General features: G+C 38.5%; 1 protein-coding gene and 1 pseudogene across 1 annotated transcript in view; both read right to left on the reverse strand.

The window, feature by feature from the left end:
* SLX4IP (SLX4 interacting protein) overlaps positions 1-17,389 on the reverse strand; it is a 134,390-nt gene that overhangs the window by 66,567 nt on the left and 50,434 nt on the right.
* LOC102819669 lies at positions 15,432-16,155 on the reverse strand (annotated as a pseudogene).

Genomic DNA, 17,389 nt, shown 5'->3' on the forward strand with positions numbered 1-17,389 from the left:
ATCTTTACGGGAGTAGAAAGTCTCATCTTTCTCCCACGGAGCGGCTGGTAGTTTCGAACCGCTGACCTTAAGGTTCGCAGCCCGATTAGTAACCACTACGCTATCAGAGCTCATCACATTAAGGGTGAGTTAATTAAATGTTTGACCAAATAGAGCAGGCAAATTTTTAAGTTGCTAATTTTGTATGGCTAATTTTGAATGATGCTTTTGACAGAAAAAAGGCTACCCACCCTGGCACTCTGAGCTAATGCGTCAGACTGCAAAGTTGTTTCAATTGCAAGGCTGGTGGTTGAAGCTCACCAGCTGCTCCTTGGAAACCCTATACAGGGCCGTTAGGGGTTGGAATTGACTCAACGTCACTAACAACAACAACAACAACAACCCCTGCTATACGGGGTTCGCTATGAGTCAGAACTGATGCAATAGCAATCAGCCACAACAACTTGTGTTTTAAATTTATTTCTTTTCGTAAAAATGAACTTTTAACTCATTTCTTCAGTAATGCTGTCCATTTGGGAAGTCACACCATCCTTATCAAAACACTAGCAGAAAGATTAGAGAACTCTTGACTTTGATGCCATCACTTACAAAGTAAAAGAAAGGTCTTATATAAGTAAGCATGAGACAGGGCCGTTTGGAATGTGGTACAGACAGGAGGGTGACCTGCACCATTGTTGGTGATGGGCGGGGCTGAGGAAAGGCTTGTTTTGTGGGGACTAAAAGACAAGAGGTCTGTCATGAGTTTAGAAAACACATACAGGATCCTAGTCAAAGACCACAACTGGGAAACAATTTGAGTGGATAAGTAGAATATTTGGTTCTAGGCTAAAAATTTCACTTATTTATTATCCAAGACATTTTGAGACTCCAAAAAGTTCCCTTGAGATTACATTTCATGTCCTTAAATAAGGACAGTACTGGACTCTGAATCACACTAAAGCTATGTCTATTTGATGCCAAAACAAACACGGCTAACTAACTGCTAGTTCCATGAAAAGAAAAACAACAGAAACAAAAAATGGTGAATAAAATAATTATTTGAGGCCACATTTATTTAGAAAAAAAAAATTCTACTTGTCACCTTGTTGAATGAGTATGTAAAATCATGTTACATGTACTATTTCTATGGGATCAATCAGGAACTCTATGCCTTTGTAGGATTCAGCTCTGAACATGAACCACAAGATTTGTGGTTTGAGCTCAGCAGTCGCTCCACAGGTGAAAGATGAAGCTCTCTGGTCCTGTAAACATTTATAGCCTCAGGAATTCTATAAAGAGCCACTCTGAGTCAGAACCGACTCCAGGGCACTTAATAACTACAACAATGAGATCTATCAGATTGTAATATTGAATGAAAAAGTTTCTCCGGGCAGACAAAAAAACACACACACAAACAAAATTGAGAAATTATCACTTCAGATTTCATTCCCATACCCTTCTTCACTTTTGTGTTTATAAAACTATGCCTTTAATGTAAAAAAGAATGTTCAGATAATATCAGAAAGTTTCAAAACGTTCCTGGAAAAATCCCATTATCTTTTCATTCCATGAACTTTTTTGAAGCCCCCTCGTGTGCACGCACAGATGAAAACAATGGTTTCCACAGCCGTAACTCTGCCAGACTCTGCAACAGTGGGAATGATCTAAGTTGTCTACAAAACCCCCACTCATCTTTAAATAACTATGTAGAAAAGAAAAAAAGAATTTCAATAAATCTCCTAAGCTGTTTGACCTGTTAGCTGTCTAGGCAGGCCACTAAGCAATAGCTTTCAATTTTCTTGAGTCTAAGATGAAGAACGTCAGAGGAAGCTCTCCCCTGTGCCCATCCTATCTTGCAGGGAAGGGGTCTCTTCCAACTATGAAAGAAAAAAATAACAGGCCATGAATCCCTAGAATATTCTAACAGGATGACAGACTCCTAGGACAAGAATCAGCCTTAAACAGTCATCTTGTCTAGTTCCCTCCTGTCAGCCACCTAGGTCTTAAAAAACAAGAAGACAACTGAAATTCAAGTGAGAAGATTCCACACCTAGTATGTACAACTCATGTTTCCTCTCTCATTAGGATCAAGGTTGTAAACTTACAAGCCTAAAGGGCAAGGCAGTTAAGGAGGAAAGGGCGGGGTCTGAGGATAGGATTCTGGAGAGGGCACAACCCCTGCCATAAGGGGGGCTTCAGTCATTGGAAACTAGAGCACAGGGGCAACAGAGCTTGGGTTTTCCAGGAATCCAGATTTGAATGGGAAATCTCCCAGAATTTAAATTAGCAATATATTCAAACCTTTCAAACATACTACGCAGTTCAAATAAAATGGTTCTAAGGGCTGATTCAGTTTTACATCTCTAAATTCCTCAACATTTCAGTTCAGTTCATTGTCTTGTGCTTTGTCTTTGGCACAACTGAAAGAAAACTAGCCACTACCAACGACTTTAAGGGTTGTTGTTGTTAAGGGCTGTGGAATTGGTTCCGACTTATAGCGACTCTGTATAGGGGTTTCCATGGTGCAGCTGGTGAGTTTGAACTGTCAACCTTGTGCTTCAAACGGACCTTGCAGTCCAATGCTGATTCTACAGCACCACACCAGGACTTAGGGCCTCAATTTAGTCAGTTATCCTAAGCTAAATAAACCCAGATCCTTAACCTCACTACCCAGGGCATGTTTTTTCCTACACTTAAAAGATCTTTCTGACTCAATGTGTGATATAATGGAATGATGATACAATTTTAGAAATTAATACTTATATGTATTTTGTTGTTGTTGTTGTTAAGTGCCATCGAGTCGGTTCCGACCCATAGCGACCCTGTACAGGGTTTCCGAGGGTGTAAAGCTTTACGGGAGTAGAAAGCCTCATCTTTCTCCCGTGGAGCAGCTGGTGGTTTCGAACCGCTGACCTTAAGGTTCGCAGCCCGATTCGCAACCACTACGCTACCAGAGCTTCCTTTATATGTATTTAGGGGATCTATATTTAAAAAAGACAAAAGTTATATTAGTATAAAACAGATTTTAAAAGATTGAGAAATAAGCCATGTCCTTGGTTGGAAGGGCAAACTGTTATAAAAATATGAATTGTTCCCATATTTATTTATTTAACAATGTGTACTGAGTGCCTATTATGTACCAGACAATTCCAATCAGAATCACAATGAAATTGTTATTTTTGTGTGTCTGAGGGGAGTAGGTGGTTTGGAAGTTGCCAAAGTCATTCCAAAGCTGATCTAGAAGAATAAACAAGTAAGAATACTTACGAAAAAAATTTCAAAATTAAAAGTTTTCTTTTTCTAATTAAGTCACTGTTGTGAAGTGCAGTCAAGTCAGTTCTTACTCACAGAGACCCTATATAGAGTTTCCAAGGAGCAGCTGGTGAGTTTGAACCACCAATTTTGAGGTTCAAACCGACCTTGAAGTCGAGTGCTTATCCTACAGCGCCACACCTGTATATTTAATGTACTTAAAAAAACCTCACAAAACTTGACAAAGTCAGAAATGTATAAATAGAAAGTTATTAACTCTCTGACAACTCAGACAGCCAATTTTGTCTTTTAATGTCTCTTACTCAGCATATAATCACACATATATTGATATCATTTTCTTAAAAAGTGGAATGATGTGATAAATGCTTCTTTATAATCTTATTTTTTAAAATAAAATATGTCCATATATGGACACTGACTGTGTTAATGGTATAAGTTGGGGATTCATTTTTATTATTTTCCAAATGAATAGCTACTTCCATAAAAGGCACCAGGATATAGATCAGATCTGCACTGCTGGTTCTGCTTTATGTAGACCTTTCTTTTAGGCTTATTTCATTTCATTAATTTACTAGCCAAAACAACTGTTAATTACATGAACTTTATTTATAAACAAAAGAAAATCTACTTTGTGAAGTCTGATTTCAACTCATGGGCACCTACAGAATACAGTAGAACTGCCCCATAGAGTTTTCAAGGCTGTAAATCTTTACAGCTGCAGATTGTCACATCTTTCTCCTCTGGAATGCCTAGTGGGTTCAAACTCCCAACTTCCGGTAAGCATCCAAGTGCTTTAACCATGGTGCCAATTTTTTGTTGTTAAGTGCCGTTGAGTAGGTTCCGATCCATAGTGACCCAGTATAGGGTTTCCAAGGAGCAGATGGTGAGCTTGAACCACTGACCTGTGGTTCAAACGACTTTGCAGTTTAGCCCATTAGCTCACAATGCTACACCAGGAGTCCACATGATGCCAACAGGAAGCTTAATATCCAGTAGGGTGTTTTGCTCCCAACCCCCGATGCTATTTTTCTTTTCCATCTGGACTATCTGAAGTTATTCTAGGTCTTTTACTTGTCCACATAACTCAATATTAGCTTGCCCAGTTGCATGAAAAAACCCTGCTGAGATTTTGATTAGAAATGCCTTGAATCTAGAGAAACAAACATCTTTGTGATAGTGAAGCTTCTGGTGCATGTAAACATGGTAAATCGCCCAATTATCTTTTTTCCATTTATTCAAAATTATTTATTGAATGCTTAACATGGGTCATCACAGAAAAACATGCAAATAAAAAGACAAACTGTTCTCCAAATGGGATATCTGTACATTTACTCTTAGTTGTCGTCTTGTTTTCCCCTTAACTATAGCCACAAACGTAGCATCTCAATTTAAATCTTCCTAACATTTAAATGGATCCCTGATGTGCGCTGTACGATTAAGTACTAGACTGCAAACTGGAAGGTCAGTGGTTTGAACCCACCACCTGCTCCTCAGAAACCCTATACTGAGTGGCTATGAGTCGGAACCAACTCAATGGCACTGAACAACAACATTAAAAAGTTCATTCAATCAAAACAACAATAACAAACATATATGTAGAAAAGGTGGTGGTTCTGTAGGGTAAACACTGGACTGGGACTATAGATACAAGCCCGCCAGCTACTCTGAGAGAAACAGAGGAGACTTTTTGCTCCTACAAAGATTTGCAGCTTCAGAAACATCCTATACAGGGTTGTTCTGAGTCGGAACTGACTTAACAGCACTTAATAACAAACATTTATATACGCTTAACTTTTTTTCCATCTTTACATTCATCCTATCATATTTTGTTTCATTGCAATGATTACAATCCCCTCCATGCATCATCATTCAACAGCATTTGCTTCCCTTCCCTCTTGTTATTTTATTTTATTTTTTTTTAAAGATGCACAATAAAGCAGGAATATATAACTATTCAAATAAACAAAGGGCACCCCCCGCAAACCTGCCCCAAGGCTGTCAGCACACAGACCTTCTCTCTCCCTGAATCCAGAGTCCCCAGCCGCTCCATCTCTCCATGTCATCATCTCTGCCTCCATCTCTGGCATCACTACTTCTATGGATAGGGTCCCACACTCTGCTCTTCTCCCTTGATGGTCCCAGGGTCCTCAGCTCCTGGCTTGCAAGATTAACCACTCTCCTCATTTTGTTACAAAATGTCTACCTTTACATTTGTAACATTCACAATCAGTCCTGATAGCAAGTATTCACTATTGAACCACAAGAATCTTATCCCCATCTCCTTTCACCAGCCCTGTACTGACAGGTTGGAAACCACTCAGTAGTGATTCTACCTTCCCCCGCACCCTCTGGAACTAGGCTCCCTCTTGAAAGCTTGTAAGCCAGTCACTCTGTGCCTTTGTAACCTCCTCCCCCCCATTTTGGTCAGCCAATGCCTAAATTGCCAATCCCTGTCAATCCTTTGTACCGAGGGGGTGGGAATGATCCTCACTATAAAGATTCGTTCCCTCTTTTGAGCTACTACATTCATAAGTATAGGTCAAGTTCACCAAATTGTAGTGGATCACTCATTTTTTCTAATTCTTCCTTCCACTCATAGAGTTCTGATCATCCAATCATTGAAGCAGGGTCAATTGGGTACTATCTGCAAGTATAGGTGCTCTTGTACATCTCTCCTCACTTGTTCACTCTCTGCTCTAGTCCTCTGTGGTCATGTCCCTGTCCCTGGGCCAAGGAGTCCCCAGGTCTTGCTACACTGCTGGCCAACTAGATCTCAACCAGGTTGACAGGAGTCTATTGCTCGTGGTCGGATTTAGCTCACAACTTCATTGCTGTTTTCCCCCGACTTCCCCTTATTGGTAGACCAATGTGGTCACCAGCAAGACCACATAATGCTTAACTTTTTATTGTGATTTGGGTGAAGGTTTCCAGGGAAAATGGGTTTTGCATTCAACACTTCATAAACATTTTGTTCTGTGACACTCTTCCTTTCCACTCCTCCCTGTGTTTCCCATTTCCATTCATCATCTTCCTGTTGTTACATGGCTATTTAGCTCAATTATCTTTAAGAACTTTATAGTGTCTTTCAATAGAGCTTAAAGTATTTTTACATAAAGTTCTGGCCTATTTTATTAAGTTTTATTTCTGGTACTCCTTCTTTTTTATTGTTGCCATTGTAAATGTTATCTACTAAAATTTTTATTTCCAAACTGCTGTTGCAATTGGCTACCATATGTTGACCTTCAGTTGAAAAAAAAAATATTAAACCCTCTTATTTGTTCTAATATAAGGAGCTCTGGTAGTGTAATGGTTATGAATCGGGCTGCTAATGCCAAGGTTGGCAGTTCGAAACTACCATCTGTTCTGCGGGAGGAAAATGAGGCTTTCTGCTCCCATAAAGATTTACAGCCTCAGAAAGCCTGTGCAGGGTCACTATGAGTTGGAACTGACTCCATGGTACTTAACAACAACAACAACAACATTCATTCTCATATGGAGTCCTGGTGTGGCGCTGCAGGATAATGCACTGGATTGCAAGATCAGCATTTCAAACTCACCAGCTGCTCCTTGGAAACCATATACAGGGTCGCTATGGATTGGAAACGATTCGATGGCACTTAACAACCACAGTAAGAATTCATTCTAATAATTAGTCTGTATATTTCCTGTAGACTTTTCTACATATATTGATCAGACTTGAAAAGTAAATGATACTTCTGTTGCCTTATTTCTCATTTCTTTTCTTTTTCCTATTTTATTATTTGGACTACAACATTCAGTAGAATATTGAATATTTTTGCCAGTATGCAACTTTGTGCTTTTCCCAATTATAAAAGAAATTTCATAAAAATATTTCACCATTGAAAACAATATATACTATAGGTCTTTTGTAGATATAATTCTAGCTTTCTAAGAATTTCTCTCATGAATAATGACAGCTTTTCCTGCATCTAGTGAAATGATAATACATATTTTTTCTTCTTCTTTAACACACTGATGTCATAAATATTTCAAAGCTGAACCTGCTTTGCATAATTTCATGACTCTTTGCACTACATTATCAAATCTGGTTTGCTAATATTTAGCTTGCAATCCTGGTGGTGGTGTTGTTTGTTAAATACCGTGGAGTCAGTTCCAACTCATAGTGAGCCTACATTGGGTTTCCGAGGCTATAAATCTTTACGGGAGCAGACCACCTCATCTTTCTCCCACAGAACCGTTTGTAATTTCGAATCACCAACCTTGAGGTTAGCAGCCCAATTCATAACCACTACGCTATCAGAGCTCCTGGTATGGCACTATGGAATTAGCTCTGAAGTACTAACCATAAGGTTTGTGGTTAAAATTCATTCTTCGTAAATTCTATACAGGGTCGCTGTGAGTTAGAAATGACTTGACTGTCCTAACAACAACTATATTTAGTTTGGGATTTCTGCTTTTACGTTTGAGTGACACTGATATGCAATTGTCCTCTTTTATTGTTCTTATCTGGTTTTAGTGTCAAGTTATACTTGCCTTCTAAGTTGAGTCTGGAAGTGTAACTTTTTCACGTCTATAAAACTAGAATTGCCTACTTGTTGAATTTTTGTAGAAGTCACATGTTAAAATATTTGAACTTAGTGCTTCCTTGCTTTAAGCAGTGGATTAAATTCTTTAGTAGAGTATATTTGTGTTTTCTATTCTTTACTCAGTTATGCCATTTATATTTTCCTATACACCCTCGGAAACCCTGTACAGGGTCGCTATGGGTCGGAATTGACTCGACGGCACTTAACAACAACAACAACATACATTTTTTTCACTTAAGTTTTCAAATTTATTAGTATGTTTTTCTTAAGAATCTCATGATCTTTTAAATTTCTAATGACATTTAATTATGTTTCCTTTTACATTACTAATATTGCTAGTATTTCTCATAATTTTTACACCTTGATTAGTTTTTTAATTATCACTCAGTTTTAAGTAATTTTTATTTCAAATAATATTTTTGGTGTATATATTATGTGCATGTATGTTCAATTTCCAAAAGTACTTCTTTGTTATTAGTTTCTACTTTAATTTTATTGTAATCAGAGAAGATGGTTTGCTTAACAGCCTAATATGGTTTGTTGCTGTTGCTATTAAGTGCCACCAAGTCAGTTCTGACTCATAACAAGAACCCTGTAAAGGCTTTCCAAGGAGTAGCTAGTGGGTTTGAACCACCAACCCTAAGGCTAGCCGTCAAGTGTTTACTCCACAGCATCACACCAGGACTCCAAATGTGACCTACTTTCATAAATGTTCTTAGTATGTTACATAAAGATTAATATTTTTTGGCTATTGATTAGTGTTCAAAACAAGTCTATTAGTTTAAGCGTGTTAATAGTTTTGTTCACAACTTGTATATACTTTTCACCTGCTTAGTCAATTAATTTAGTAGATAGAAAACTCCTTTTACGATGTTTGAGCAACTTCTTTTTGTGTGTATTTTGATATGTTTCTCTTAGAAATGGGTATGTTACTCTCAGAAATTGTATTATATGCATATATTCTTAGAAACATATTTTTGTTGAATTGCACCTTTAATCAATATTCAGTTGTCTGTATTATCTTTAATAATGTCCTTTGCTTAAAAATATATTTTATTTTATATCAGTATATCTTCTCCAACTTTCAGGTAGTATATGTCTGGTTTAACTTCCTTCCATCTTTTTACTTTTGACTTCCTAGTCTTATGTTTTAAGAATGTTGTTGTTAAGTGCCGTTGAGTCGGTTCCGACTCATAGCGACCCTATACAGGGTTTCCGAGGCTGTAAGCCTCATCTTTCTCCCATGGATCAGCTGGTAGTTTTAAGAATATCTCTTATTATTTATTTTTTTAAAATATTTTTTAAATGCTCTTATTTTATATTTTTAAAATTCAGTATTACTTGTCTTTTAACTGGAAGGTTTGCTCCATTTACGATAATTATTACTATCAATAGATTTAGATTAATTTCTAACATTTATATTGTGTTCTTTATTTTATTTTTCTGTTTTTAAGATATTTCTATTATTGTTAACTTCTGGGTTGATTTGTTATTTCCTCTCCTTACAATTTCTATCTTCTTGTTGTTAAGTGCTGTTGAGTCAATTCTGATCCATATTGACTCTGTATAGGATTTCCAAGAAGTGGCTGTTGAGTTTGAACTGCTAACCTTGCAGTTTAAACTGACCTTGCAATCTAGCGCATTAACCCACAGCACCACACCAGGACTCCACATTCTTCATCTACTATTTTGAAATTTTCCATCACTTGTCTGTTATTTTGTCGTATCATAGTATCTTATGTGTTGCTGTGATGCTGTAAGCTATGACACCAGGATTTTAAATACCAGCAAGGTCACCCAGGGTGGACAGGTTTCTGCTAAACTTCCAAGCTAACATAAATCAGAAAGAAGGAGAGGTGGACTGCTTCTAAATGTTTAGCCACTGAAAGCCTTATGGATAGTAGCAGAACACTGTCAGATACAGTACCAGAAGATGAGTGCCTCAGGCTGGAAGACACTCAAAATGCAACTGGGGAAGAGCTACCTCCTCAAAGCCAAAGTGACCAGGATGAAGAAAATGGAGTAAAGTTTTCAGGACCTTCGTTTGCTGATGGGGCACAACCCAAAATGTAGAGAAACAGCAACACACATCTATTTATAATCAGAATATGGACCGTATAAAGTATGAGTCTAGGACAATTAGAAGTTGTTAAAAATGGAATGGAACACATAACAATTGATATTCTAGGCATTAGAGTGAGCTGAAATAGACTGATACTGACCATTTTGAATCTGACAATCATATGGTTTACTATGTGAGGAATGGCAAATTCAAGAGGAATGTTGTCACTTCCAACGTCCAAAAGAATTTTTCAAGATCTATCATGAAGCACAAAGCTGTCGCTGATAAGATAATACCCATACATACATTAGAAAGAGCAATTATAACTATTATTACTAAAGTTTATGCAGGACTAGAGCCAGTGATGATGAAACTGAACAATTGTACCAACTGCTTCAATCGGAATAAAAAATGCAATCAAGATGTACTGACAATTACTGGTGACTGGAATGAGAAGGTTGGAGACAAAGAGAAAGCACCAGTAGCTGGAAAATATGACCTTGGTGATAGAAATGATGCTGGAGATCACATAAAAGAATTTTGCAAGACCATATAATTATTCATTACAAATACCTTTATTAAACAACATAAAAAAGCTACTATACACATGAACCTCACAAAATGGAATACACAGAGATGAAACGGACTACATCTGTGGGAAGAGATGGTGGAAAAACTCAGTATCATCAGTCAAAGCAAAGTCAGGAATAGACAATGGAAGAGACCATCAACTGCTAATACGCAAGGTCAGGTTGAAACTGAAGAAGATTAAAGGAAACCCACAAGAGCCAAAATATGGCCTTGAGCATATCCAACATAAATGTAGAGATCTTCTGATGAACAGATTTGATACATTAGATAATAATGATTGAAGACCTGAGGAAATGTGGGATGACATCAAGAACGTCACACAGGAAGAAAGCTGAAGGTCATTAAAAAGACAGAAAAGAAAGAAAAGACCAAAAGAGATGGCAGAAGAGACTCTGAAACTAGCTCTCCTGAGTTGTAAATTTTGTTGTTAAGTGCTGGTGATTTGGTTATGACTCATATTGACCCTGTACAAGGTTTCTGAGGAATAGCTGGTGGTTTGAATTGGTGACCTTGTAGTTCACAGACCAGTGCTGATCCTAGAGTGAGTGCCACACGAGACCAATGATGGTGCACAACTCGAAACTCTGGAGAAACCGTTTTAACACCTCAAAATGAAGTTTTTGCAGAGTATCCACAGTGTGGGCAGAGGTGTACAGGCAATGCATTGTTTGTAAGATCACAACACCCTTAGATAGCAGTCCTCTGCATTCACTACGAAGTTTACACTTCAGCTCTTCAGTGAACATCTCACTGCCAGCAACAATGTTGACTGTTGAACCTGAACAGAAAATTTCAAAGGGCAGCTTAAGAAGACAAAGTTAAGTATGTGGGAGAATAAAAAATTATCCACACTCTGATTTCATTAAAATGCCTGTCCATGTGCACAGCTGATGACAACATTTAGTGTGCACATGAATAGATGAGTGACTTTGGATTCTGTGGCAAATCATGTGCAAATCAGCCATTGGTCTGCCTATGAAGTAATCCATGACAGACTTGGATTTCAAAAGTTGGTGTGAGATGGGGTAACAAAACAACTCATAGAAGATCATAAACAGAAGTGTTTGGACATCTGCAAACAAAATTTGGACCGCTACTCAATGGGAGGTAAAAGTTACTTTAAATAAACTGTTACTGGTGACAAGACATGGATTCATCACCATGAGCCTGAGAATTAATGGCAGGGTATGGAATGGAAACATCCTCAATTGTCTACCAAGAAAAAGTTCAAAAGTCAACCATCTGCTGGAAAATTGATGCTTACAGTTCAACGGCCAGTATTAGAACACTACCATGAAAAAGTTTCAACAATCAACATTGCTCATTACAGTGATATGTTCACTGAAGCGACGAAGCCTAAACTTCATATTAAATGCAGAGAACTGCTATCCAAGAATGCTGTGATCTTGCATGACAAAGCACGTCCATACACTTCTACCCACACTATTGTTACTCTGCAAAAACTTCATTTTGAGGTGTTAGAGCATCTTCCCTATAGTCCTGATCTTGCTCCATTGGATTTTCATTTATTTGATGCCCCGAAAGTTGCCTTTCAAGTATGAAGATTCACCTCTGATGAAGATGAGAAGACAGTGGTGCATTTGTGGCTTGCAGCTTAGACTAAAACATTTTTAAATAAGGGACTACAAAAGCTTGTTGTCAAAATATGATGTATTTGTCTTTTCTAAAAGTTGATTAAAATAAATTCTACAGCCAGAGTGCAGATAATTTTTGACTCACTCTCATAAAGAAACATGCACAGATCTTGAGTTAGAAAACCAATAGGGAAAAACATGCTCAGCATTTCTCAAACAGAAAGAATTGAAGAAAAAAGTCAAGCCTTGACTTAGTGTTGAAAGCATTAAGAGAAGACAGAGCATCTGCCCTTGTCTACAGGGCAGGGTGCCCGATTTTGCAAAATCTAATAAAGAAAACCTCACTCTCACTAAAATGAGTATACATTGGATTACCTGAGTGTTTGTCAGTATAGACAACGTTTCTCAAAAATTTGGGGGCTCGTAAGGGATTTTCTGCCCACTTGGGGGCAGCAGCCCTGGTGGAAAAGGAGACACGGCCCACCTTGGTTTTGGTGGCCTACTCCACAGGGTTGATTGCCTCCCAGTAAGAGCCAGAAAAAGACCGAAGACTGTTCAAAGGTGATCAGAATTAGCAAGAGAGACATGGAGGACTGAGAAGAGAGTAACCGTAGCAACCAGGCAATCTGTGCACAGGCCAGGGCAGGAAAATTGGACTGTAAGTATTGCCCTGGTGGCCAGGCATTTTCGGGGTTCACTGTGTGTCTGAGATGCATCTTGGATGCGAAGCGAGTGTGGAGTACCAATCTGGTCAGAGAAGGACAAAATGAAATATTGGGGTTGTATGCAAGAAATCTCCATGAGTACCCAAACATGGGGAAATTTTGGGAGGCTGAGTACACAAGGGAACTCAGACACCAAGATGAAAAGAAAATGGGGAGTGGAATTCTAGGCCTAGGGAAGAAGGGAGCAGGAGAGACTCCCACAGACATTCCTCCTGTCAGTCCTTTGGGGAGAATGTTGAGGGCTTGCAGGGACAATCCCCAACCTGGGAAAAAGATAAAAATATTGTTTTTATTTGGCCAAAAGAACCAATCCATTCACCATCTGTGTTCTGGGCTCAATTTGGTTCCAATGAGGACTGTGTCTGCCAGGCCCTAGTCCTTCATGTAAAGGACAGAACTTGGCCTTCTCAGAAGATAGCCTATGGTCTTTGTTGGTTAGTAGGGTGAGCAGAATCAGTTCAGAAGATGTTCTATCTTAAAAGACGGAAACCAAGACAAAAAGATTAATGGATGGAGTGAAGAACCCATTGATGAACTGTTAAGAGAAGCTCAGAAAGTTTTTATAAGGAGAGAGGGGGAAAAACAGGAAGAAAGCCAGAATCATGGTATCTACTGATGAAGATCAAAGACCACAGACTTCAGTATGGATTGCATCTCAATGGAAAGAAAACAAAAATCCTCACCACTGGACCAATAAACAACATTCTTATCAATGGAGAAAAGACTGAAGTTGTCAAGGACTTCATTCTTCTTGGATCATCTATCAACACTCACAGAAGCAGCAGTCAAGAAATCAAATGATGTATTGCATTAGGAAAATCTGCTGCACGAGACCTTTTTAAAGTGCTGAAATGCAAAGATATCAGCTTGAGGACTAAGGTGCGCCTGACCCAAGCCATGGTATTTTCAATAACCTCATATGCATGTGAAAGTTGGACAATAAATAAGAAAGACCGTAGAAGAACTGATGCTTTTGAGTTATGGTGTTGGAGAATGTTGAAAGTGTCATGGGCTTCCAGAAGAACTGACAGATCTGTGTTGGAAGAAGTGCAGCCAGAGTGCTCCTTGGAGGCCAAGATGGTCAAACTTCGTCTCTCATACTTTGGACATATTGTCCGGAGGGAGCAGTCGCTGGAGAAGCATATCATGTTTGGTAAGGTGGAGGGTCAGAGAAAAAGAGGAAGATACCCAGCGAGATGGATTGGCCAAGTGGCAGCATCAATGGGCTCAAGTGTGGCATCAATAGTGAGGTTAGCCCAGGATCAAGCAGTGTTTCGTTCTGCTGTGCATAAGGTCGCTATGAGTCGGCATGGACTCGATGGCACCTAACAGCAACAACAACTGTGAATAATACAGTTGATAAGAGTCTAGAACAAGACCCCTTCTCAAGGGAAGTGGAACAGTGATTACCATCTTAGGCCTCTTCAGAGGAAAGGGAGGAGAGGACTGGGCCATGTCCCCAAGCCTACCAGCGGATGAATGTTGTAGGAAGACAGGTCATTTCAAAAGAGAATACCAGAGATAAAGAAGTGAAGGAAAAATGATTCCTCTCATGAAGCTAGAAATTAACTTTTGAATCTTTTGTAACATACCTAACTGTAAAATTGGGTTAGGATTAGAGAGGGCGATGAGTGGATGAAGGTAAATATGAGACTTCTGACTGAAGAGGAGAAAGAAAAGATAATTAAAAAACAGGTGCAACTGCCAGAAATTCAGAAGAGGACATGGAATGACATATCATTGTTGACACCAGATGGGTCTTGGCTGAAAGTAGAGAACACCAGGAAAATGTTTACTTGTGCTTTATTGACTATACAATGTATAAGATATTGAAGACTGGGTATTCCTGAGCCTTAACTATGCTCATGAGGAACCTGTATATACACAAAGAAGCATTGATTTGAACAGAACAAAGAGATAATGAGTGGTTTAAAATCAGGAAAGATGAGTGCCAAAGTTGTAGTCTTTCACCATACTTATTCAATATGTACGTTGAGAAAATAATTCAAGAAATTAGATTATATGAAGAAGAACATGGCATCAGGATTGGAGGAAGACCCATTATCATATGAGTTTTATTAACATTGTTGTTGTTGTTATGTGCCATCGAGTCGGTTCCGACCCATAGCGACCCTGTATAGGGTTTCCGAGGGTGTAAATCTTTATGGGAGTAGAAAGCCTCATCTTTCTCCCGCGGAGCAGCTGGTAGTTTCGAACCGCTGACCTTAAGGTTCGTAGCCCGATTCGTAACCACTACGCTACCAGAGCTCCTTTTTTTTTTATTAACATATGCAGACAATAATACAACCTTGCCTTTTAGAAGAAAGGAAGCCTTAAAATACTTACTGTTGAAGATCAAAGACTACAGCATTCTTTATGGATTACAACACACCTCAAAGCACACACAGAGCCTCACCAAGAACTTCCCCAACGTCCTTGATGGGTGTACTCTTATTCTAAAGAGTCTAGTAGGTCAACCTAGTCTCTTTCTCTTCTCATAGTTGCCTTTTGTTATGCCAACCTGCTACCCCAAAGATATCCTTGATTCTCGCATAGTCCAAGGATGCTTTCAATAACTAAGTGTTCTTTAATAGATGAAACTTCTCAATGTAATTGTAATAAACGAGCATCTACAATGCTATAATGTTTTGGATGACCTTTCTGACCACCACCTTTTTATGACTACTTGAAGCCAGTTTAAACCAATACTCTTCTAATTTGTTTTTAAGTAGAGACTTTACTAAATGCAACAAGTCTACACAGCAGCCAAGTGAGATGCACTGTTTTTCTTCCTGTAAATTATTGGTGAGCACAGGAAGGCAATCCACCACTACTCCAAGACCTACCCTTACCACTTAGGCTGCAAGCTCACTCATATTTCTCTTCCTCCAGAAAGTTAAAGCTATATTGAACCTCAAATTTCTGAACAAAACTTGTTCCACTGTTTCATGGTCCTGAGAAATCTCAGAATCCAAGCCAGTATATTTTGATGATGGGCTGTCTGTCAAGAACCAGAATCAATGTAGTTCATCAAATATGATCAACTACCAGTTCATGAGTTTTATCTGCCACAACACTACCCCCACTTCTGAGGGACTATTTCTTTCTATATAACCAGGTCTTGGAAAAGGACAATGAACTTTTTTTCTGCAATTATAGATCACCTTACTTCGTTTATCTGGGATCTTCACAACTTGTCCAACTGTTCTATTAATGTAAGCAGCCAACTGTTTGGGAGATTTCTTAATGTCCTTCTTGTTATTAGTGAAATCACAGTTTCTTATTTTAGGAAGATCAATGGAATGATCCTCAGTATTATTACAAAAGTTTCATTTTTTAACATAATGGGCTTCAGTGGCCATAATTTCTTAAATACTGCTGCCTCAAGGTACCTGGTCCACTTAGAGTGTTCCTTAGCATCCAGCTGGGCTGCAACTTTATCTTTATTTTTAAAACCTCTACAAATTACTCATTTTTGTAGTTTAGTTTCACCCAGAAGATTTCCATTCTGTTTGCTTATAACAATTGCTTTCCTCTTCATACATCATATCCTTCTTCATTTGGAAGCCTTTAATGAAGATCTGTAGGCAGCAAACTTTTCCAGTTGTTTGTCTGAAATGACTGTATTTCACCCTCAATCTTGAAACAATATAAAATTTTATGTTGACAATGATTTTTTTCTCAGCACTTTGAAAAAATCGTTCCACCGTCTTGGACATCCATTTATGCTGATATGTTATTAATTAATTGGGTTTTTGAGGGTGACCTATCTTTTCTTCTGGCTTCATTTAAGATCTCTTTCAAGTCTTTGGTGTTTTTAAGTTTACTACAATGTATGTAGATTTCTGGTGTGGTGACTGCTAACCATAAGGTTGGTGGTTCAAATTCACCAATGGCTCCTCAGAAACCCTATACAGAGTGGCTATGACCCCAAACTGACTTGACAGCTCTGAGCAACAACAACACGTGTACAATCTTTTTAAAACAATTAGTTAGTCCCACTGGGCTTTCTTGAATCAGAGACTATGTCCACTGATTTTGTCAGTCTTTCTCCCTTTTATTCCTGCCACCATGTCCTTTACACTGTTCTCCATACTTGGAGCTTTAAGATTTATCCTCTGCTGACCTGGTTTCTCTTATGCTAATTTTTCAGGATCTTGTTGAAACCCTTGCTCCAATCCAGGAAAAAAAAAAAAAAAATCTTAACATACTTAACAATAATATACTATACAGCATGCCCATTCATCATACTCTCACCAACACTGGGCAATATTAATTATTTTCACCTTTCTGTTAACAGTCATAGTCCACTTTTTATTTCCATGTGTTTTATCAGGGTGAATTTTACTTCAGATGTCTATAATTTGTTTGCAATTTTACATTTTCTTTGTTGATTTTCTATCTATGTGTTGTTAGGTGCCTTCAAGTCGTTCTGACTTATAGCGACCCTGTGTACATGAGAATGAAACACTGCTCAGTCCTGCACCTTCCTCACAACTGGGACTGTGTTGGAGTCCATGCTGCTGCCATTTTGTCAGTCCATCTTACTGGGGTCTCCCTCTCCCCACCCCGACCCTCTAATTTGTTGGTGTTAAG

Source organism: Chrysochloris asiatica, unplaced genomic scaffold (genome assembly GCF_000296735.1).
Source record: "Chrysochloris asiatica unplaced genomic scaffold, ChrAsi1.0 scaffold00141, whole genome shotgun sequence".
NCBI lineage: Eukaryota > Metazoa > Chordata > Mammalia > Afrosoricida > Chrysochloridae > Chrysochloris > Chrysochloris asiatica.